Below are 23245 nucleotides of genomic sequence, written 5' to 3' on the forward strand. Positions count from 1 at the left end.
TTAAATCGAGGTTTGAGTGTCCATACTAAATCTTGAGTGATGCGCTTCAGAGTGAGTACAGAGAATGTATGTACTAATCCACCTATGAGTTAACCCCTTAACCGCGGGGCGTCACTTTCATGACGCTTGGGAGCAAGGGATCATACCGCGGGGCGTCGCTTTTGTGATTCTGTGTTATTTTGAATTCACCCGGGCTTCCAAGTGGGGGCTTGTATCATCTATCAGTACTGCCAATGTCCAACACTAGTCAGCACTCCTAATCTCATCTGTACTCCCATCCATTGTTGACAATTTAGCCATTTCTCCCCGTTCTTGACTCCCCTCCCTACCCCCCCTCCATTACCCTATCCTCTCGCCTGCCTGGCCGTGCTACGCTAAGTAAATCATCCCTGGAATTTTTCACTGATTTCATCCATTGAAATAAGCCCTATGCCCTATTCTTATACCAAGTAATATATACAAGAAAGAAATAAGGTAAGTGAGAGTGCTGTACACCTGGAATTGGCTAATTATCACCTGACAACACCTCATGCTCACTCGTTCGCTAATTTTCGCTGTTTTTTTCCCCTTGAAATATGCCGTATAATCTATTTTTGTAATAAATATACATATAAGGAGGGAAGGGAGAAGCCTAAGTGATATTTACAGTCACCTGGAACTACCAAATTTATAATGTATTGTCTAGATTTCCTGCCAATCATTTCAGTGCTATACATAGCTGTTTCAAGAGCTAACATTGGTAGTACTGAATATCCCCTAAGTAGGCCTCCACCCGGCCCTCTCTTATCAGTTTACTCTCATCTTCCGAAGTGGAGGTACGTCTGTTTCGTCTTGCTGACTTCAGAGACTTTTTCACCCCCATGCAAAGGGCCCTGTGACCTTTACCCCCTACTAAACCTCATGTGGAAAGAGGTAAAGGGCTGACAATTGATAAAAGAGTGACTACGATCTTTCTATTGAGTAAAACAGTGCAAGTGGATTTGTAAATAATGTGTAAATAATGTGTAAAAAGTGAAAGTAATGAATGTAAATATACGTGAACAATGGAAAATAGTTTTATAAGTTACTTCAAGCGACAGTGCATGACACAGTGTAAATAAAATAGAAATGTAAATAACGTAAATAAAATAGAGAACGTAAATAGAAATGTAAATGAGTAGTATTATAAGAATACGAGTATATACCCTAGGAGTAATGAAAGTGAAAGTTTCACTCTAGCATGTCTGAATACTATGAGTTATGAGAGTGAAGATGAAAGTGACATTCACTCTCAGTGCTAGTATACAGGACGAGAAAGTGAATGCTACGTATTTTACTGAAAGAAATTGAATCCCTACAGTGACAATAAACTAATACTACTGAAGGAAACTTATGGATAAAGACTGTAGATATATATAAGTGTTATATAGTAATAGAAATATAAAGTGTGAGGGGTTTTATGAATAATAAATGACAGAGTACCATGAGCGAACTAGCGCAAGTGCGACGGTCAGACGCGCTCATAATTTTCATTGGTTTCACAGTGTTTTTTTTTTTGGAGTATGGATCCCAAACTATTTGAAAATCATAGAGTAGTGTTTATAGTGTTAATATCTGGCTGTGATAATCATATTACGGGTTGTCGGGAAGTGTAAAGTGGAGACTTCATTACCCAACTTCAGAGGTCTCCACAAGTCCTACGGTAACTGACGAAGGCTCAACAAACATTCCAGGAGAAAGCTGAAGGTATGTGCCATAAGCATATGTAATTTTAATATTCTAGGACTAATAACTGATTTTTGGCAAACATTTTTTGAGAGTCTGTCGGAGCTGCAATAACCCCGCGGCACACACAAAACATCGGTAAACATGCCCGCGGTGTAGGGGTTAAGCAACTGTTACCTGGAGATAACAGTAGTGTTTCAGTTGCCTATCATGCAAGAGTATCCATCCATCTATCCATCATCCAGTCCTACGTTGCCCCATGAGGAGCGTAGGAGCCCGGGGTTAGGCAAGTTGGTACTGACATTTAAGATAAGAGTGACCAGCCTCACTCATCCCTGAGTGACATTAGGTGAGCCATGAATCCCAACCATCCCATGGATATAAACCTTCACTGGCTTAATCTGATTGGAGTGCCGTAATTACCCACTAAACCACCAGGTGCCGTAATTTGGTTATATGGCTACCACCCAGCATAGTAAATGGTTTCCTGGTGTACAGGAAACCATTTGGCTTGTCACTCAGTGTAGAGTCACCCATAGGCAGAAGGAGGAGGAAAGAATGAAGGAAAGAAAGACAAGAGGTAGGTAGGAATGAAGGAAGGAGAGATATGGGCAGACACCTGAGAGCAGCACTCATCAATTGAGTGGATGGCGAGCAAGAGTAGAGGCAATGACATCAGGTTGACATGATTTCCAGGTCACAAGTTTTAGTATTTCACACATAAAAGTATCACTTCCCTTAATATTGCACACTGCACCATTTTTTACATGCTTGCATTGTTATCTTGCAGTAACAATGGTGTTTCAGTGGCCTTTCATGCACAAACTAGAATGAAAGGCAATGATCACAGCAAATGTAAACACTGGGCGGCCATTTTGGCATGTGCATTACCACATCTGCATGGGATTCTCGGAGGCGGTCGTTGATAATGTTGTTGTAACAAATTCGTGATTAAGCCCTCCGTGACTGCCGGCGTTGAATGACGTTTAGCCGATAAATGGCCGCAGGCTTCGTTTGAGCGCGGCGTATAAAAAACGATGAAAATTTTCGGGATGTGAACGAACGTTCTGAACTTCTTCAGAGTGACCCACACTACACCCCCATATCCCATCAAGCAGTTCAGAACCTGCTGCTATGTTGAGTGGATTTTTTTATTTTTTTGCTCATGGCCATGCCTAAACAAGCACAATTACACCCATTATCTTGACCCAGACAGAAAATATCATCTTTCTTCTCTCTTGTGAAACACACACAACCACCTGTTTACGATTATGAATAAATACAGGTATAAACAAAAAAAAACATGATAAGTAAAAAATACATTTTTATCTAGGTATCTCTACGTATTTGCTCAAGTTTATTGTACTGGTTTGGATCATTCAATGCAGTGCTACTTGTAGAAAACTGAAAACTTTTGGGAAGTGAACAAACATCTGGGACATGAGACTGACCTTCACTTCACACTCTCACGCCTCATTTGGCATTTCTCCACCTGCTGCCATGATTAGTGGATGTACAGTTTTTTCGCTCATGGCATGCGTAAACACACATAGTTATACCCATTATCTTGACCCAGACAGAAAGTATCAACTTTCTCCTCCCTTGCAAAACACACAACCACCCTGTTTACAATTATAAGTAAACACAGGCATAAACAAAAAAGACATGAAAATAAAAGACAAATTAATTTTTGTTTGTTATGTTTACCTGTTTGCTCAGGTTTGTTGTGATGTTTTGAATCATTTTACATATTTTTTGCCTTTTACAAGTATAACAGGAAAGTTGTCCGTCTTCCCGTGATGCTTTTGTGGGTGGAAAGGCCTTCCCTCCCTTCCTGCTAATCAGCCCATGGGAGGTGCAAATGGCAGGTTGTCTCGCATTTTAACCCTCACTGTCCAGCGTGTACACTCAAGGGATAACGTTTATCTTATTTAGGTCTGAAAACAGAAACTCTCGCCTCCCATTTCCAACAAACTCCACCACCTGGACTACAAAAACAAGTCGATACTACCATAAACGCAATAATCTCTGAAAAATGCAAACTAAATTCATAATATAATTTTTAAACTCAAACCTCGCATATTATGTACTGAAAAACTTCAAAATATGCATATCTAGTTATTTCACATCTTTTCAGCACCATTGACAATGTTTTTTTGGTTTTAAAAAAAGTGCGATGTTGCTTCACGTTCAGTACTGCCTGTGACTAGTAATAGCTGTCTAAATTTACGCAACTTTCGTGTTCCATTGCACACCACAGGATGGGTCTAGGAAGCTGAAATTTGCACTGCCAGGTGCATCAGAACTTCCTCTTCAACATGGCAAAGAAAAGAAATAAATTTTTGAAACTTCAGAAAATTTCCCTGGCGTTGGCCAGGGGTGCACATAAAATTCCGGACCTATGGCCATGGAGGGGCTACCATATTTCGTGGCATGTTAGACACTGCAGTTTGAAAGACGCACCCTAATTCTGGAAGTGAAGTTCTGAGAAAAAAGTATGTCTTGACCAAGACTACAGAAATGTTGCTTGATATGAGTATTTTTCACTAAAATACACATTCATCTTTCAGAACCTCTATTCAGTACTGTATATCTGTCTTTGGTTTCTTTATTTTTATGTAAAAGAAGGGTACAAGACATGAAAACAAACAACCCCTTCCTTACATAATGTTACTGCATTCCATGACACTATCTTAACCCTCTCAGGCACAGTCATGCGATTCGCGTTTCATGGGGACTGATTTCAAGGTAATCAGTCACTCGAATCGCGTTTCTAAGCACAAAAAAATTAGCCAAAAAAAAAGTTTCTGGCGAAATCGAGTCAAATTTTGACACATTGTAGTGACTACTGCTCTTTCCAATGGTAAGGCATTGGCAACACTGAGCTGCCTCACTGGGCCCAGCACGTAGTGATATACCTCAGTCTCTTCCAAGCAGCCAGGCGGAGGGTTGCGTTGTGTCTTCAGTCCCTTTAAACTCTTACTAATTCTCCCCCTCCTGCCCAAGCCGAAGCCTCTAAGGACTCAGTGTGATAATGCAATATTTGTGAGCATATTTGTATGTGATATTGTCGAATGGAACATACTGTAGATATATGTCACAAAAAGGAATTGTGTCCGTTATGAAACGTTAGGCTTACAAGCTTATATGCATGTTCACTGTTGCGGGGTTTCGCCTCTCGCCCTCCCCAAGACCCATGGTGTGATTACAAATACGCACCGTATATAATGAAGCCAATGCCTAAAGTGTATTTTGTGTGAAAGATATTGTGGCTGGCTTGGTGAAATTATGGAACCATAGTGTGGAATGGGGCAGGCATCACGTACAGTTTTTATAATCGGGAAGGAAGAATTAGAGGTGTTTAGTGATGGAATTATTGTGATTCTGATAGTGAAAATGCGTATGGAATTGTGTGAAATATACGCCAAACATGCTGCGGGTGTTCATGAAGGAGTGTGGTGTGTGCCAATACAATAGAGTCACAGTGAGTGTTCACAGAGAAGTATTTCATGCATTCACTGACTTAGCTAAAACAAAACGCAAGTGTCAGAGACAAGAAATATGCCACAGCCACATATACATATGTATATCGTGCAGCGAATGTTCGTGGAGAAATCTATTGTGTGGATCGCTTGTGTTTTAGGCAAATGTATCGCAAGGAGAGAAGAAAATGTGCCACAGACACACACACACACATGCACACACACTGACCCACACCCACACACTGACCCACATGCACACGCTCACCCACATACGCACACAGTAACCCACACACGCACACGCTTACACACTACATAACTCCTCATCTTCAAGCTACTGCCAGCATCTCAACACCTCTGGAGGAAGTGAGTTATCCGTATTTTGTTGATCTGTATATTGACCTATTTCTATAGTTCAGTATTTTTTACACAAATAAATAATGTTTTTTACATACACACATATGAGATGGAAGAAAGTTCAGCTTCTTTGTCAGAACTTAACAAAAAGACTAGTGGTCATGTCGAGTTTCTGACAGCACTATCAAAAACCTTATAATATTTTACGTGTATACTTTGAGTAAAAAAAAGAAAATAAAACGTAACGAGCGAAAATATGTAGCTGTGGGTGAGGTAGGGAAAGAGTGTTTTTTATCTCGCGTGCGGGTGAGGAAGAGTATTCTACGTTTGTCGTCCAATTACTCCAAAACTATTGAACGTATCGATTTCCCGTAAGAACCATGATAAAGAGCAGTAAATTCTATGTATGTTCATTTGCAGAATATAAGCCCCTGGGAGCATTTTCTGTTGGAAAAGTTGGGGGAACAGACTTTCGGTAAAGCCGAAAGCACTCGTAGGAGTAATATCACTTTGTCAGCCAATTACTTGAAAACTATTGGACGTATCGATTTCCTATAAGAACCATGATAAAGAGCAGTAAATTCTACGTATGTACACAACATAACAATGTAATATCTATGATAAGAATTCGTTGTTAGGTAGGCAGGAATATTGTATATGCTGTGCACACATCACGAAAGTGACGTACGGACGTGAGTTCCCAGTCGTTTTTGGCGATTTACTCGAGAACTATGAGGCGTATGGAAACCAAGAGGTGCTCATTAGAAAGCTGGTGAAATTCCGCATAATATTATGCAATAAAAACATAACATCTGCGAGAAAATTTCCATATTAGAGTTCTGTGATTTTTTTTCAAAAATGGCTTTCAGTTTTTGGCTATTTTCTCAAAAACTACAAATTGTATCAACACCGGATTTGTCTCTTTAGAAAGCTGATGAAATTCTCTATCAAAACTTTTAAAAACATTTTCCTGTATGATGGAAAACACTCGAATGATGATGTTGGGAAGTGAACGTGACGTAGCGAAATGTTTACTCACTGCCACCTAATGTTGCTTTATTCATGTTTTCCTGTTTTTTTGTGGTGCTTATCAGCTAGAACAAACATCGACGAATAAGATGACATAGGTTTCATGGCGGTATATTGATGTTTGGGTGGCGAAAATAAGGAGAGAATACGTGTTATTTGCCGTGCGCGGGCAGCCGGTCCGGGCGGCTTCGCAAAAAAAGTCTTGTGCTGGAAAACTTACTGAAACTTATCGTGCGCGAGAGGGTTAACACATTAGACTCTCTCTTCAGTACTGTATATATATGTTTGGTGTTTTTATTTTTATGTAAAAGAAGGGTACAGGAAAAGAAAACAAACAAACAACCCCTTCCTTATAAAATGTTACTCCATACCATGATGCCATCTTAACACTACCGATTTGTTTATGAAATATGAAGTCCAAAGTGTCTGATTCCTTTCATACAGTAATTTGAGATGTGATGTTTATATCTATTAAAGTACACTAAATATGGATCACTATATAAAGATAAGTATTATTTTTCATGAAATGAACTAAAAAAAACAAAACTCAATAAAACCTGTTCTTTCATTCATTTAAGAAAATACAAAGGCCATTAAGTGATGGAATACACTATATCTCCAAAACAAATGCCTGCATGACTTCAAATGCCTGCGTGTACTGAATTTTAGAATGACAGACAACGCAGCTACAGTAGGTTTTCAAAAATCAATTACGAGGAACGTTTACACCATTTTATGTACAGTACCCTAAAAGTACCAGAAGCCATCCTAACATGGGGTGATCGAATTTTTATATCGCTAGGCGCTAAACTGCTAAATTGCTAAACCACTAATAATGCTGTAATTTCGGGAATTATTATTGAATGTTGCAACTGTTTTTCCCATTTTTCATTAATAGTAATATAAGACTGCTTCGTTCTATGATGCTCTTATATCGAATGAAACAAAATATCAGTAAGAGATGCCAGCCTAACAAGGGTTTTTGAGTTTCCATATGAGACAGACGTCTGTTACAGTGACTCAACAAAAGTCATGCTAGCTAACATCTCCAATATGATTCCCTTGCTAGTTAGTGATTGGATAGCAAGTGATCATTATTGCCTTTCTGAAGGTTAGCAAGGGGTTTAGAAGTGATCATGTTCTGAGAGTTGGGGGAATGCTAGGTGCTAAACTGCTAAATTGTTAAACTGCTAAAAAGCTGTAATTTCAGACAGTGCTGAAGCAATGAAGAAAGTTAAATTGGGGAAAGCCCCAGGAATTGATGGAGTGTGTGGTGAAATGCTGAAGCATGGTGGAGAGATAGTAGTAGAATGGATGTGGAAGATGTGCAGATTGGCCTGGGAGGAAGGTGGAGTCCCGGAGGATTGGAAGTCAGGTGTAATTATTCCCTTGTACAAAGGAAAAGAGGAAAAAGAAGTGTGTGGTAATCATAGGGGCATTTGTCTTCTTAGCATACAGTACAAGTCCCATTATTCGGCATCTATGGGACCAGGATGATGCCGAGAAATTAGATTTGCCGAATAATCAAAAACCTACCCACTCAGTACCTTGAATATACAGTGCTCGTCAGAAGTATGGGGTGCCCTGCGTCCCTCCTGAGAAACAAACCTTTCAACATTGAAAAAACATATAAATAATGCATTTTATTTACCTTTAGTGCTTCGTAGGGTAGCCTTTACGTTTCTTCACGGACCTGAGACATCTTGGAAATGAAAGGACGAGGCTCCTGAGGTGCTGGAGGGGTATTTTGTCCCAGAAGTCACAAATGGCGGCTTCCAGCTTAGGCAGAGAGCTCACGTCCTTCCCTTGGAGACGCTTATTTACGAGGTACCAGAGGTTTTCAATCGGGTTGAGGTCTGGGCTATTTCCTGGCCAGTCTTTCATGAATGATACCTCGCAGTCACGAAGTCAATTGGTGACCGATTTGGCCTTGTGAGCAGGTGCACTGTCCTGCTGAAACACTCGTGCACCTGTTAGCTCGAAGGAGTCTGGTAAATGATCACACAGAAGCTCCAGGTAAACATCCTGATTCACTCTGAGGTTCTTGGGAAGTACAACAAGCTTCCCCAAACCCTTCCCTGAGAAACAACCCCATACCATGAGTGAATCAGGATGTTTAACTGTGCTTTCTACATACCGTGGGTCAAGTGGGTCACTACCTTTGCATGCTCCTCTGTTACAGGTAACACTAAATGTTGCCTCATCAGACCACAACACTGACAACCATTGCTCCTCACCCCAATTTAGATATTTATTAGCAAAGGCAAGCCTACGAATTCTCTGGCTGCTAGAGAGAAGAGGCTTTTTCACAGGCCTGTGACTTGTGTAACCAAGCTCATGCACCCTACGAGACACTGTTCTCACTGACACCTCACCAAACACTTCTGGGTTGCTCTCCTTAATTTTCCTTGCACTCACACAAGGATTAAACTCCACTGCACGTTTTAAAACATTAACAGACCTTGGGGAAGTTTTCCTAGGCCTACCAGACCTCGGTTTCTTTGTGGGAACTTCGCCACTGTTTTCCTCCCAAAACCGCGCACACCAACGACGCACTGTCAATCGTGCCACACCAACCAATTCACTAATTTCCTTTGTGTGGTGGCCTGCCTCCTTTAGAGGAATGATCTGGGATATGATTTCACTCGATAGTTCATGGGTAGGTGCCATAACAAAGTTTTGAAGGCCAAAACACTGCGGGACACTCGGTAAAAAATGGCGCAATTTGAGAGGGACACTCGGCGGAGTTCCTCTCTCTCAGGCAGCCCGTGGGCGACTGAGGCGGGAACCAACCAGCGCGTCAGAAGGCCTCAGGCTACCGTGACGTCATGCTCGGAGCTCAAACTTATGGCTCAATTCTTACCCCCAGAAATGGGTGATTCTTTTTGGGCCATAAGTATTGCGCGCCCGGCGGACAACGCTGAATACTTCTGACGAGCACTGTATTGGTGAACACTTATCACCACTTATGGTACGGTATTACAACTGTGTTTGGAGAGAGTACTGTATACTGTACAATACTGCAATCAATACAGTACTATACCTGAATCTGAAATATATATATATATTAGTGAACATATACAAGGGTAATGACACAGTAGGCCTACAAGTCAGATAACACTTCCTGGATGGCCGAAATGATACGGAATATTACCTACCAGCTCAGTACATCACTTTTATTGGTGAACTCATCACTACTTATATTATTACAAATATGTTTGGAGTGAGTACTGTGTACAGTACTTTTTCCAAACAAAATAAAATAGTCAGAAAATTGCATAAAATAAAGGGATCTGAACTGGTAAGGTCTTTCTGATGAAAGTCATAAATTACATTTAGCACTCACTCTTTTGTTCGTCTTTTTTTTTTTACATGTGAAAGGAGAGTACTGATGGAAACAGTAATGTATTCCATGAACCCCTTAATAACCTCCGACATTGAACAACCCTTTACAGTACCGATGTCGAGTTAGTGAGCTATGGAAAAACTGTGAACAATTATGGGAATGGAACGAAGGTCACTGGTATGTTTACACGACTCTATGCTACGATTCCAAGCAGTCAGGGGGTCAGTTAATCTCAGATGTTTTCGCCAATTTGGAAAATGCACCGTAACTTTATCAATTCTCCAGTCAATCATAGCGAATCATAGCATGGGTTTAGGGAGCTAAATAACGCATTTCTAGGTGCGCCAGACGATTATCTTCACATCTTATAAGAAAATGGAAGAAATTAAATCCCTTTCTGAGTACGTAAAGTTCTTCCATTCTTCTGAAATCAATTTATTTTTCTTAAAGATGGGAAGATAATCGTCTGGCTCACCTAGCAATGTGTTATTTAGCTTCCTAAACCCATGCTATGATTCGCTATGAGTCACGGAAAGATTGATAAAGTTACGGTGTATTTACCGAATGGGCGAAAACATCTGAGATTAACCGACCGCCTAACTGCTTGGAATCGTAGCGTAGTCATGTAAACATACCAGTGACCTTCGTTCCCTCCCCATAATTGTTCAGTTTTCTTTATAGCTCACACTAACTTAACATCACTGACATCGGTACTGTAAAAGGTTGTTCAGTGCCGGAGGTTATTAAAGGATTAATGGGATATATTACTGTTTGCATCAATGCTCTCTCTTTCACGTTAAGCACAAAAACAAACAAAAGAATGAGCACTAAATGTACGTTTAACTTTCATCAGAGAGACCTTAGCAATTCATATTCCTCCAGTTTATTTTTAAGTATTTTTCTGACTTTAGGTTAGGTTAGGTTTGGTTAAATTATAAGGTACAGTTAAACTCGGTTAGGTTAGGTTCAGTTAAACAGGACAGTCCCTTCCACCATTATGCTGAGGAATAAAAATACTAGAGCTGTCACAGCCGTACAGCTAAAAACAACTGGGAAACTGATTTAACAAGCAACATTTATTTATGGGTAATGCATTACAGTGTCAGTGGTTCATGGGCTACTCAATTACCGGTGTCATTTTCAGGAAGGCATCAAGAATGAAAGAATTTCAAGAATTAGCGTGGGGGCTTGGAACGTAACCCTCGCTAATTTGGTGGGGGTGGTTACTGTAGTGTATGATACTGTGCAATATTGTAATCAATACAGTACTATACCTGAATCTGAATAAAAATATAGAAATTAGTGAACATACAGAAGTGTAATGAAACATTAGGCCTACAAGCCACAGATAACACTTCCTTGACTGCCGAGATGATTCCGGACATCTGCCGAACAATCAATGATTTTCGTAAATGGGACTATTTCTCAAAACTGCCGAAATGTCGGATCTACCGAACAATCAGCTGCCGAATAATAGGACTTTTACTGTAATAGGAAAAGTGTATGGTAGGATACTTATTGACAGAGTTAGAGAAAGAACAGAGGAATTAGTTGGAGAAGAACAGGGAGGCTTTAGGAAGGGAAGAGGTTGTGTAGATCAGATATTCATTCTTAGGTCTTTGCGCAGTTGACCCTTGTGCGGTGTGGTGCGGTGAGGATCTGTCCGTTCTCCCCTTTGGGGCTAAGATGTGAATGAATGTGTTTAAATGGATGAGTAAATGGAGAGTGTGTCGTCCTGTCTCGGCTACCTCTCTTTCCTTGGGGGAAGCAGCCTAGGTATATAGATAGATAGGTCTTTAGTGGAAAAGTCTCTAGAGAAGGGAAAGAAGTTGTATGCGGCTTTCATGGATTTGGAGAAAGCCTATGACTGGGTGGATAGACAAGGATTGTGGAAAGTATTAAGAATATATGGAGTAGATGGGAAGGTGTTGAATGCTGTGAAGAGTATGTATGGTGGTGCTAAGGCTGCAGTGCGTGTGGATGGTGAACTGAGTGAATTTTTCTCTTTGAAGGTTGGGTTGAAACAGGGATATGTCATGTCTCCATGGTTGTTCAATCTGTACATGGATGGGGTAATAAAAGAGGTACAAGGTAGGGTAGTGGATGTTGGAGTGGCCCTGGTGAGAGAGGATAGTGTTTGGAAACTCCCTGTACTGTTGTTTGCAGATGATACTGTGTTGTTGAGTGAAGACGAAGGGGAGCTGCAAGGCTTGGTGGATGAGTTTGGGAGAGTGTGTAAGAAACGGAATCTAAAGTTGAATGTAGGGAAGAGTAAAGTGATGGTCTTTGAGAGAAGTGAAGTCAGTGAATGTACAGCGAGGTTGGATGATGAGGAATTGGAAAATGTGAGTACGTTTAAGTACTTGGGTAGTGTGATGAGTATGGATGGAGATTTGGAGGGTGAAGTACTTGAAAGGGTACAACAGGGAAGAAAGGTTGCTGGTTCTTTGAAAGCAGTGATAAGAAACAGGGAAGTGAGCATGGAAGTGAAAAAGTTACTACATGACAGTATTGTGATACCAACACTAACGTATGGAAGTGAAGCTTGGACGTTGTTGGAAGGACACAAGTCAAGAGTGAGAGCAGTGGAAATGAGTTATTTAAGAGGAGCCTGTGGAGTCACATGGAGAGACAGGCTGACGAATGAGGATATAAAGGAGCGTTGTGGTGTGGATGTGGATGTGATAGGAAGCGTTATGAGGAACACACTGAGGTGGTTTGGCCATGTGGAGAGGATGGAGGATGGGAGACTGACGAAGAGAGTGTATGTGAGTGAGGTGGAGGGGGGAAGAGGGAGGGGGAGGCTGAGGATGAGATGGAGGGATGGGGTGGAGAGGTATATGAGAGAGGGGGGTGTGAGTTGGGAGCAGGGCAGTGAAGTGGCGGAGGACAGGGCGACGTGGAGGCGATTTGTTTGTGGCCACCCCAAACGGGATTGAGGTGTCTGGGAATAGATAGATAGATAGACTGTGTAATGTTGCAGTTGTTTTTCCTATTTTTCAGTGACGGTAATATAAAACTGTTTCCTTCCATTATATTCTTGTCTCGAATGAAACAAAATATCAGTAAGAGAAGCCAGCCAAACAAGGGTTATTGAATTTCCATATGAGACAGATGTCTGTTACAATGACTCAAATGTCATGCTAGCCATCATCTCCAGTATGATTCCCCCACTAATTACTGAGGGGATGGCAAGCAAAGTGATCATGACTGCATTTCAGAAGGTTAACAGGGAATTCACCAGTGATCATGTTATCCTGCTAATGTAGGGTGTATGCTGGATGCTAAATTGCTAAACTGCTATACCGCTAAACTGCAGACCGTCACATGGCCAGTTATAAACAAACTCTGAATTTTTTCTTGAGCCTGTGTGTTTCTAATCGTAAAATCTGAGTACAGTAATCTCTCCACTATCTGATGTAATAGAGCCAAAGGCATGTCCGGAAAGTGGTCCCATCCGGATAGTGGGCCCCAGCCTCCTGGACTTGTACTTTTTTTTTTTTTTTTTTTTTTTTTTTTTTTTTTTTAATAACAGAACGGAGGAAGGAAAAACAAATGGAGAAAAAAAAATAATCCATACACCAGATTACTGGTGTCCTCTGTTCATAAAATATCTGTAACAGTTAGACTTGAAGAGTTGTAGGTTGAAATTTGGAGGAAAACAACTCTGGGGAAGTGAGTTCCAGAGAGATGCAGTTCGGGGAATGAAAGAATTCTGATAGGCAGAAGTTCTGCAATATGGTTGAGTGACATTCCAGTCATGAGCGCTACCAGATGCCCGTGTAGCACGAGGGAAGGCATGGAGAGGTGGCACCATGGACGCAACTTCGTCTGAGCATTTGCCAAAAAAATATCTGTAAAATAATGCAAGGGAGGCAACATTCCTTCTTACTTGCAGGGGAGGTAGTTTATATGTAATGGCAGGGTTGTTAATGATTCTAACAGCTTTATTCTGAATTTTGTCTAGTTGCCTTAATGCAACCTCTCTCCACAACCATTCCACAAGGGTGAGCAATATTCAAGCTGAGAGCGCACATGACTCTTATAAATTATAGCTAACTGCTCATCGGCGAAGAAGTTACGGACTCTGTACAATAATCCAAGTTTCTTTGAGGCGGTTTTAGCAAGTGATCTGACATGAGAGGTCCAGCTGAGGGCACTGTTAAGTGAGACACCAAGAACTTCAATACTTTTGGAGATGGGAATATTAGTAGCACTGAAGGTAATGTACGAGTCTGGCAATATCTGTCTATTGGTAAACTGTATATATTTAGTTTTACTAGTATTAAAAGAGACAAGGTTGTTTTGTCCCCATTCACTGATTGTAGATAGATCTTCATTTATGGAGATGGCTGTATTGAGTTGAGAGGTAGAGATATTAGACTTTGTAAATGGATGTCTGAGTGTGAATGAACTATGTAGTGTTGAGTCATCTGCATATGAGTGAATGGGATTGTGAGTGACAGATAAGAGATCATTAATATGAACCAGAAATAGGTTGGCGCCAGAACTGATCCCTGCGGCACGCCGGCGCACTGAGTGGAAATTCGAATATACATCATCTACTTTTACTCTTATTTTCCTGTCACTAAGATAAGAAGAAATCAAAGGAACAAAAGACGTTAGTCCATAGCAAGGGAGTTTGGACAGCAGGGAACGGTGCCATACTCTGTCGAAAGCTTTAGAGATATCAAGAGCTAATGCATGAGTTTCTCCAAAAGATCTATTGATTGATGGATGGTATGAGTTAAGAGATTGAGTATGTCAATGGTGGATCTTTCAGTGAAAGTAAAACCGTATTGTCTATCATTAATTAAGTTGTTGGATTCAAGATGTTTAACAATATGCTTATTAATTAAAGTTTCAAATACCTTACTAAGATAAGATGTGATAGCTATTGGTCTGTAATTGGAGTGGGCAGACGAACTTCCTTTCTTCGGAACTGGGTGGATATTGGCTTCTTTCCATGAATTTGGGAATAAAGAAGTACGTATGCATAGTCTGAATAATTTAGCTAGGACAGAGGCAAGTTCAGGGGAACACTTTTTCAAAACAATTGGCGGAATTCCATCTGGACCTGGAGCTTTGTTGGTAGGTAAATTGTCTAGGATGGATTTTACAAATCTTGTCTGTATTTTAAGTGGGGCAATTTCGGGAGAATCAAGTTCCAGTACTGAGACATTCTGGCTGGTATCATCTATGGTAGAGTTTCTTGCAAAGGTACTAGCAAAGATATCTGCTTTCCCACGTGGGTCATTTGTAATATTGCCATCTGAAGATTTTAGTGGGGGAATGGAAGATGACTTGTTAAAGTTATTATTGAAAGAATTAAGAGTTGACCAGAATATTCTATTGTCATTAGGGTTGTTAAGTAGTTTTGATGCTTGCTTTTGAAGAAAGTTTGATTTAGATAGATTTAATACAGCTTTTGCATGATTTCTAGCAATTTTAAATTGGAAGAGTGATTCAGGTGTTTTTGATTTTAAGTAAGAGTTATATGCTAATGACTTTTGGGCTGTTGCTCTGGCACAATTGCCATCAAACCATTTTGGAGAGTTTGATCTTTTAGTGAATTGTTGACTTGGTATGAATAAATCCATACCAGCTAGTATTAAGTCACAAATGTGGGACTGGGTAGAATTGGGATCACTAGAGAAGAAAGACTGCCATGGAACATCAGCAAGATAATTTCTAAATCCATCCCAGTCTGCCCTGTCAAAGTGCCATCGGTCACCCTGACAGGTTCGAATGGGGAGGTGTAGGAGGGTTAACTAATGAGGCTTTGATGAGATTGTGGTCAGAGGATCCAAGTGGTGACAGTACCTCTATCCTGTATTGATCTGGATTATTTGTCAAGAATAAATCCAAGAGATGGGCATTATGGTCAGGGTTATCAGGTATTCTGGTTGGTTGCTTTACCAACTGGGTGAGATTAAACGATTCCGCAAATAGCTCGCATTCTAGACCAGCGTCATCAGTCCGGGCAGAATGCAATAGCCATTCAACATTGTGTATGTTAAAATCACCCAAAATGGTAATTTCATTGCCAAGGGCAAGGTCAAGGTTACTCAACTGAGTGGATATGGAATCAAATACACTGGGTTCGAAGAAGCATTGGGGCAACGATAAACTACACAGATATATTTGGTAATGTTTTGGCAATTTAATTTATATAATGAGTAATCAAAACTGGATGAAGTGAAGTTTAAAATAGTATCAACTGCATATTGGGATTTGATATAACAACAGGTGCCGCCCTTGTTTCGAAAGTTTGTAAGGAGATGGTAACCGGGAAAACAAAATGGAGATATATCGGTAGAGGGTGAGATTTGTGGTTCTGTGAGGAAAAGGGCCAAAGGGGATATGGACTGAAGGAAAAAATGAACTGAGTTTAAATTCGTGGTAAGGCCGCGGATGTTGGTAAAGAAGAGGGCCACACCGTCACCTCTTCGCCGACGAGTTTTTCCGGAAATAGCAACTTATGGACCCTAACTTAGAAAAACACCTTTACAACTGCCTCTGGACATGTTTAGCACCTATTTAAGACCCAAATCACACCAAGAAGGGACATAAAGGACTGAAATGCAAAAGAACCAGAGAATGAGGTGTTAGATGTGAGATTATACAATATTAAACATTCTGGGTACTTACAACAAGTCCCTGGCTCCTGGACTAGTAGTTATGGACCCTAATCTAGTCTAACTCAGAAAAACACCTTCCTACTGTACATGCATAACACTTAAGACCTTTTTCACACCAATAAGGGACATAAAAGAGTGAAATGAGGTTTTAGAGGTAAGTATGGAAAATACAGTATAATATGAAACATTCTGGGTACTTACAAGAAGTCCCTGGCCATTTCGATGAATAACCCGCCTCCTCTCAGACTCTGACAGTAAAAAGGAGTACCTGAAGCACGTGCAGTACACTGTACATAAAGTCTTGCACTGAACTTAGTCATTTGCACTCAGAATTCCATTCTCTTAACACTGCACACTCTAGTCTTACCTGCACTCCATTTTACCCTAATGAAATTAGTGTTGCACTCTGCACTAAAGTCTTTGCACTCATAAATCCATTTTCTAAACATAACACACTCCAGTTAATTTTTGCTCCATTGAAAGTCAATAAAATCAGTTTTGCACTCTGCATTTTAGTCTTTGCACTCAGAATTCTAATTTCTTAACAGTGCACTCAGAATTATAATTTCTTAACACTATGCACTGTTTTTTTTTCACTGCACAACACTGTAATTCCCGTGTGGTCTAGTGGAGAAGTTCTTGCCATTTAATCACTGTCAGAGTTTGAGAGTAGCTGATGCAGATGGCCTAGGGGTGCATTGCTGGGTCGTGGTGATGGAGTACCCACTGCAGACGTCTCTGAGGAGAGGCGCAAACTTACGTCCAGTGGTGACTCCACCGTGTCTGATGTGCTGAGCTGTGGCTTGGAGGATGAGGGCCTGTTTTGGGGAGGCAATGGAGTGGAGCACAGTGGAGGTCACTGGTCTGAAAAAGCTGTCAATGGTTGATTGACACAAGAAATGATGATTTTGGCAATTAATGATGCGCTGCCTGAAAGCACGCACTTCCTCCCCAAGTCCCAAGGGCCCCATCTCCCTGTCGCAGTCCAGGTGTTCCAGGTAGCCCAGAACGAACTCCACGTGTTCCCGGATTGCGCTCGGCTTGGGGATGGCAGGAGTAGTGTCACACTGAGAGGAGTCTGCATCATCGTCACCATCCTCGTTGGAATCTTCAAGCTGGGTACTGACACCTGCAATTGAAGATGCGATCTCGATGTCAGACATGGTCTGATACCCAGGATCGCCTTCGTCATCATCCAACCACTCACTTCGTCTACATCAACATCGTCCCTATGAGCACATAAACGTTCATGGTTAGTCTTCCACGTCAAAACGTAGGAAATCGTTCTCCACATCCGTTCCAAGAAGCAGACGAGATCAACCATTTTCTAGAGTCTTGACAGGGACTTCCTTCCATGTAGTGGCCCAGTTGTAAATGGCAGACTTGATGTTGTAGCAGTGAAGGTTTTCCAAAGTCTGCTGGCCTCGCATGTCCCGTCCCTCCCTGTGCTCGTCCTCATCTTCGAGAACAACCATCACCTCGTCCAGGAACTTCCGTCGGTACAGCCTCTTCGTTGCCACGATCACTCCTTGGTTCATTGGTTGGATGAGAGCAGTCATATTAGGTGGCAGAAACATGCACCTGATGCGGCCATTCTCAGCCACCAAGTCCTTGTCACACGGGTCAGCAAGTGCATTGTCGAGGAGAGGGAGAGCCTTTACCTGGTCGCGTGGGAGACCCAGTTTCACTGTCTGGTAATGGATGACCTCCTTGACGAAATGGCGATGGAACCAGTCTTTGAAGATGTGGGCAGTGAACCATGCCTTCAAAGAATGGTACCAAATGACAGGAAGGACATCCATCATCCCACAAAGACACTGAGGCTGTTTTGCACGGCCACAATAACGGGCTTAAGCCGGTGCATGCCGTTAGCATTGGCACAACACAAAGCAGATATCCGTTGCTTGGAGAACTTGCGGCCAGGTACACACTTCTCCGTCTCCTCAGCTAGAGTGTTCGCAGGCAAAGAGCAATAGAGTAAACCAGTTTCGTCAGCGTTGTAGACTTGACCGAGAGTGAGGCCCTCCCTGTCGATCAAGTGCTTCACCTTGTGCCGAAACTCCTCTACTCCATCCTTGTTGGCATTCAAAGCTTTGTCATGAGACTTACAGTTGGTAAGGCCATGTCGTAATTTGAACGCGAAGAGCCAACCCTCGGATGCCTTGAAGTCTAGGGTGTCGTGAAGCCTTGCAAACTTCTCAGCAGCATCCTTCAGCTCTGTGCCACGCTCCATCACACGACAGCACGTTGCTGTCGATACCAAATCAACGTGGAGAAGTTGACTTTTGCATACCGTGGAGTAAACATCATCTTCCTCTCCATGCTGTGTTTGCTTTTCGACGAGAAGTCAGCCGTGTACTGCACGAGTTTCTCGCGGGATCTCTTGAAATCAAACAAAGTAGATCGGGCCAGGTTGAATTCACGAAGGATGCATGAGGTTGACCATCCTGCATCCACCTTGTCCAATATCTCCCTCTTCTTCTCCAGAGTCAAAACCACTCTCTTCCTCTTCTCAGGCGGTGGGGCCATCATCATACACACGAAGAAGAGGCGTGAGAGCAGCAGGAGAGCCTGCATCAGGTAAGGCACCACCACAAAAGCGAGCACGTGGGCGGCCATTATCACGAGCGTGCACTCACAACAAGAGACAGGTGGTAAGTTGGCAGGATGCAGGGGCGCTGTAGCGGACGGCGGCGGAACTACGCACCAAAACACAGCTAGTCCGCGCCGCGCGCGCCGAGTTCTAATTACGGTAGGAAAAAAAGTCGGGATTTTTGTATTTTTTTTTTTTTTTTTTTTTTTTTTTTTTTTTTTTTTGGGAATATTGGATCCCGGGACCAAAATATCCGGTAAGTGGGGATGTCTGGAAAGTGTGCGTCCAGATAGTGCGGGGATTACTGTATGTTCACAAGTGAATGTAACTTTTTACAATAATCAAAGGTGTTTATACTATAAAAAATACTTGACTGCCAAACAGTGAGATGATCATCTGTATAAGTGAGTCTTCGAAATGGAGCCAAGGTCTTAGTCTCACCTCCAGGATGCATGGGGATATTTGAAGGTGATTTTGAGACAAAAAAGTGCGTCTTCCATCCCTCGAAATATGGTAATTTTTTAGAGTTGTACAGAGACAGGATATATCATAATCATCAATCGGACCTCCTTTCCCACCCAAGGGCAGGGTGAGGAGTAGCAGTGTCCAGACAGCCCAAATTTGCCCTATCCAATGGGCCACGCTTGCATTTACTCATCATTCAAGCCCCCATAATCCTGGCTGTATTGGATACGCCAAAAACATTCACCATGTTCTGTAGCTTCACATAAATGTATCCGATAGAGTCAGTCTGGATGCTGCCACATTAACCCCTAAACCGCGGGGTTGTTTTGGCTCGACTTGCGTGTCCCACTAGGATATTCGTGTTCTGACAGACTTTGTAAAAATATTTCCCAAAAATCAGTTATTAGTCCTAGAATATTATAATTACATACGCATATGTTATATACCTTTAGCTTTCTCCTGGGATGTTTGTTGAGCCTTCGTCATGTACCGTAGGACTTGTGGAGACTTCTGAAGTTGGGTAATGAGGTCTCCACTTTACACTTCCCGACACCCTGTAATATGATTACCACAGCCTGATATTATCACTAGAAACACTATTCTTTGATTTTCAAATAGTTTGGAATCCATACTCCAAAAAAAAAAACCCTGTGAAAGCAATGAAAATTATGAGTGTGTATGACCTTCCAACTTGTGCTCGTTCGCCGCTGGTATTCTGTCATTTATTATTCATAAAAACACTCTCACTTTATATTTCTATTACTATATAACAGTTATATATATCTGCAGTCTTTATCCATAAGTTTCCTTCAGTAATAGTAGTTTATTGTCATTGTAAGCATTCAATTTCTTTTTCAGTAAAATATGTAGCATTCACTTTCTTGTCCTGTATACTAGTGTTGAGAGCGAATCTGTCACTTTTACTTCCACTTTCATAACTCCCAGTATTCATACATGCTAGAGTGAAACTTTCACTTTCATTACTCCTAGTATATATACTCGTATTCTTATATTATTACTCATTTACATTTGTATTTACATTCTCTATTTTATTTACATTATTTACATTTCTATTTTATTTACACTGTGTTATGCACTGTCACTTGCAATAACTTATAAAACTATTTTCGACTGTTCACTTACATTTACATTCATTGCTTTCACTTGCTGTTTACACATTATGTACACATTATTTACATTTCCACTTGCACTGTTTTACTCACCAGAAAGATCGTAGTCACTGTCCATCATTTTCATTGATAAATTAGCCAGTTCACATTCCACAGCAGACACTTAGCCCTTTACCCCTTTCCACACGAGGTTTAGTAGGGGGTAGAGGTCACTGGGCCCTTTGCATGGGGCTAAAAAAGTGGCGGAATTGGACAGGCGCAAATCCAACGTGGTTTCATCTTGAAAGACGACAGTAAACTGAATGCTGTGGTGGCCTAGGGGGAGTGCAATGCTGCCAATGTCAGCATGGTGACAGTTGCTAATATATATACGCTATGAAATGATTGGCAGGAAATCTATACAATACATAATAAATTAGGTAGTTCCAGGTGAATGTAAATATCACTTAGGCATCTCCCTTCCTTTCTTATATATATTTTTATTACGAGAATAGATTATATGGCATGTTTCAAGGGGAAATAAACAGGGAAAATTAGCGAACGAGTGACGCGAGGTGTTGTCAGGTGATAATTAGCCAATTCCAGGTGTATGGCACTATCACTTACCTTATTTCTTTTTTGTATATATTATTTGGTATAAGAATAGGGCATAGGGCTTATTTCAATGAGTGAAATCAGTGGAAAATTCCAGAGAAGATTTACTTAGTGCAGCGTGGCCGAGCAGGCGATAGGAGTGGGTAATGGAGGGGAGGTAGGGAGGGAAGTCAAGAACGGGGAGAAATGGCTAAATTGTCAACAATGGATGGGAGTACAGATGAGATTAGGAGTGCTGACTAGTGTTGGACATTGGCAGTACTGATAGATGATACAAGCCACCATTTGAAAGCCTGGGCGAATTCAAAATAACACAGAATCACAAAAGTGATGCCCCGCAGTATGATCCCTTGCTCCCGAGCGTCACGAAAGTGACGCCCCGCGGTTAAGGGGATAAAAAGGGGTGCCAAAATCCCTGATCATGCACTTCTCAAAACATTCCTCCAGCCAACTTGATCTCTTGTCAGTTCCCTAGCCTCACCGACTTCCAAACCTCTCTTCCTCACACAGTCATCCACCATATCTCTCCACCTTCTTCTTGGCCTATCTCGTCTCCTCCCACTTTCAGATTTGCTGAAATATACGTTTTTCACTAATCTATTGTTATCCATTCTCTCCACATGACAATACCATCTCAGTACACTCTCTTCGATTCTGGTGTTCACCGAATTCCTCACTCCACATCTTTCACGAATCACATTATTTCATATCCTATCCACATACATTCCTCAGCAGTCCCATCTCCACTGCTCTTACTCTTGACTTTTCATTTTCATGCCACACCATAGTCTCACATCTATATGTTAAAGTTGGCATTAACACTCCTTCATGTAAGCCTCGTGCAGCTGCAACACTCAAGCCTCTGTTTCTTATCAAGGCCTTCTTGCACCAGCAACTTTCTTCCTTGTGTCACTCTACTTTCCACTTCTTTTGCGCATTTTCCTCTCTTTTCTATCATTGTACCCAGATATTTGAACACTCTCACCAATTCCAGTCTCTCTCCATTCACTGTAACATCACACTGGGAGTCACCTTATCGCTCAGTAACCATCATGTTACTCTTTTTTACATTTACTGTCAAGGCACGACGCTCACAGACATCAGCAAAACTCTGCACTAGTATACCAATTTCTTGTCCAGTACTTGCAAAGAGTACTGCATCATCAGCATGCAACAAATTTGAGATATTCCATCTATCACCATTCATTACCAGCGCCATCCTTCTTTCCATTACTCGTGTTTTTACTTCTCTCATCACCCCATCCATATATATATATTGAACAGCCATGGGGACATCACACAACCCTGTCGCACGCCCACACTGATCGTGAACCATTCACTTAGCTGCCCATTAACCCTTACACATGTTTTGTTACCATCATAAAAACTCTTGACAGCACCTAACAGCTTACCATCTACACCATACATATACAAAACATTCCACAATCCCTCTCTCTACTTTGTCGTATGCTTTTTCCAGATCCATGAGTGCTGTAAACACCTTATGGTCCTTCTCACAAGACTTCTCTGCTATCTGTCTCACTGCAAATATCTGATATACACATCCTCTGCCACTCCTAAAGCCACCCTGTTTTCATTCACTAGGACTTCTGAGATCTCTCTTATTTTCTCTCTAATAATTCTGCTATATACTTCTGCTACCACACTGAATAAACTTATGCCACGATAATTCTTGCACTCACTTCGCTCACCTTTATTTTTGTACAGGAGTACAATCACAGCCTTTTTATACTCTGCAGGCACAGTTTCACCATAACTTTTTAATTGTTATTTTAGCACTTTATCTCATAATGGGGCATCATATAACCAGGCTGCATTGTATTCAAGGATTGACTGTATATGGTGTTGTTGCCTACACTAGTTGTGAACAGTTGTTTATATAACTA

At 41.4% G+C, this 23245-nt stretch overlaps 1 protein-coding gene across 1 annotated transcript in view; it reads left to right on the forward strand.

Annotated features, from left to right (window-relative positions):
- mRpS17 (mitochondrial ribosomal protein S17) overlaps window positions 1-23245 on the forward strand; it is a 231456-nt gene that overhangs the window by 96147 nt on the left and 112064 nt on the right. The window lies entirely within an intron of this gene.

The sequence above is a fragment of the Coenobita brevimanus genome, chromosome 111 (genome assembly GCF_032717465.1).
Source record: "Coenobita brevimanus isolate Jiangsu-jjx chromosome 111, ASM3271746v2, whole genome shotgun sequence".
Taxonomy (NCBI): Eukaryota; Metazoa; Arthropoda; class Malacostraca; order Decapoda; family Coenobitidae; genus Coenobita; species Coenobita brevimanus.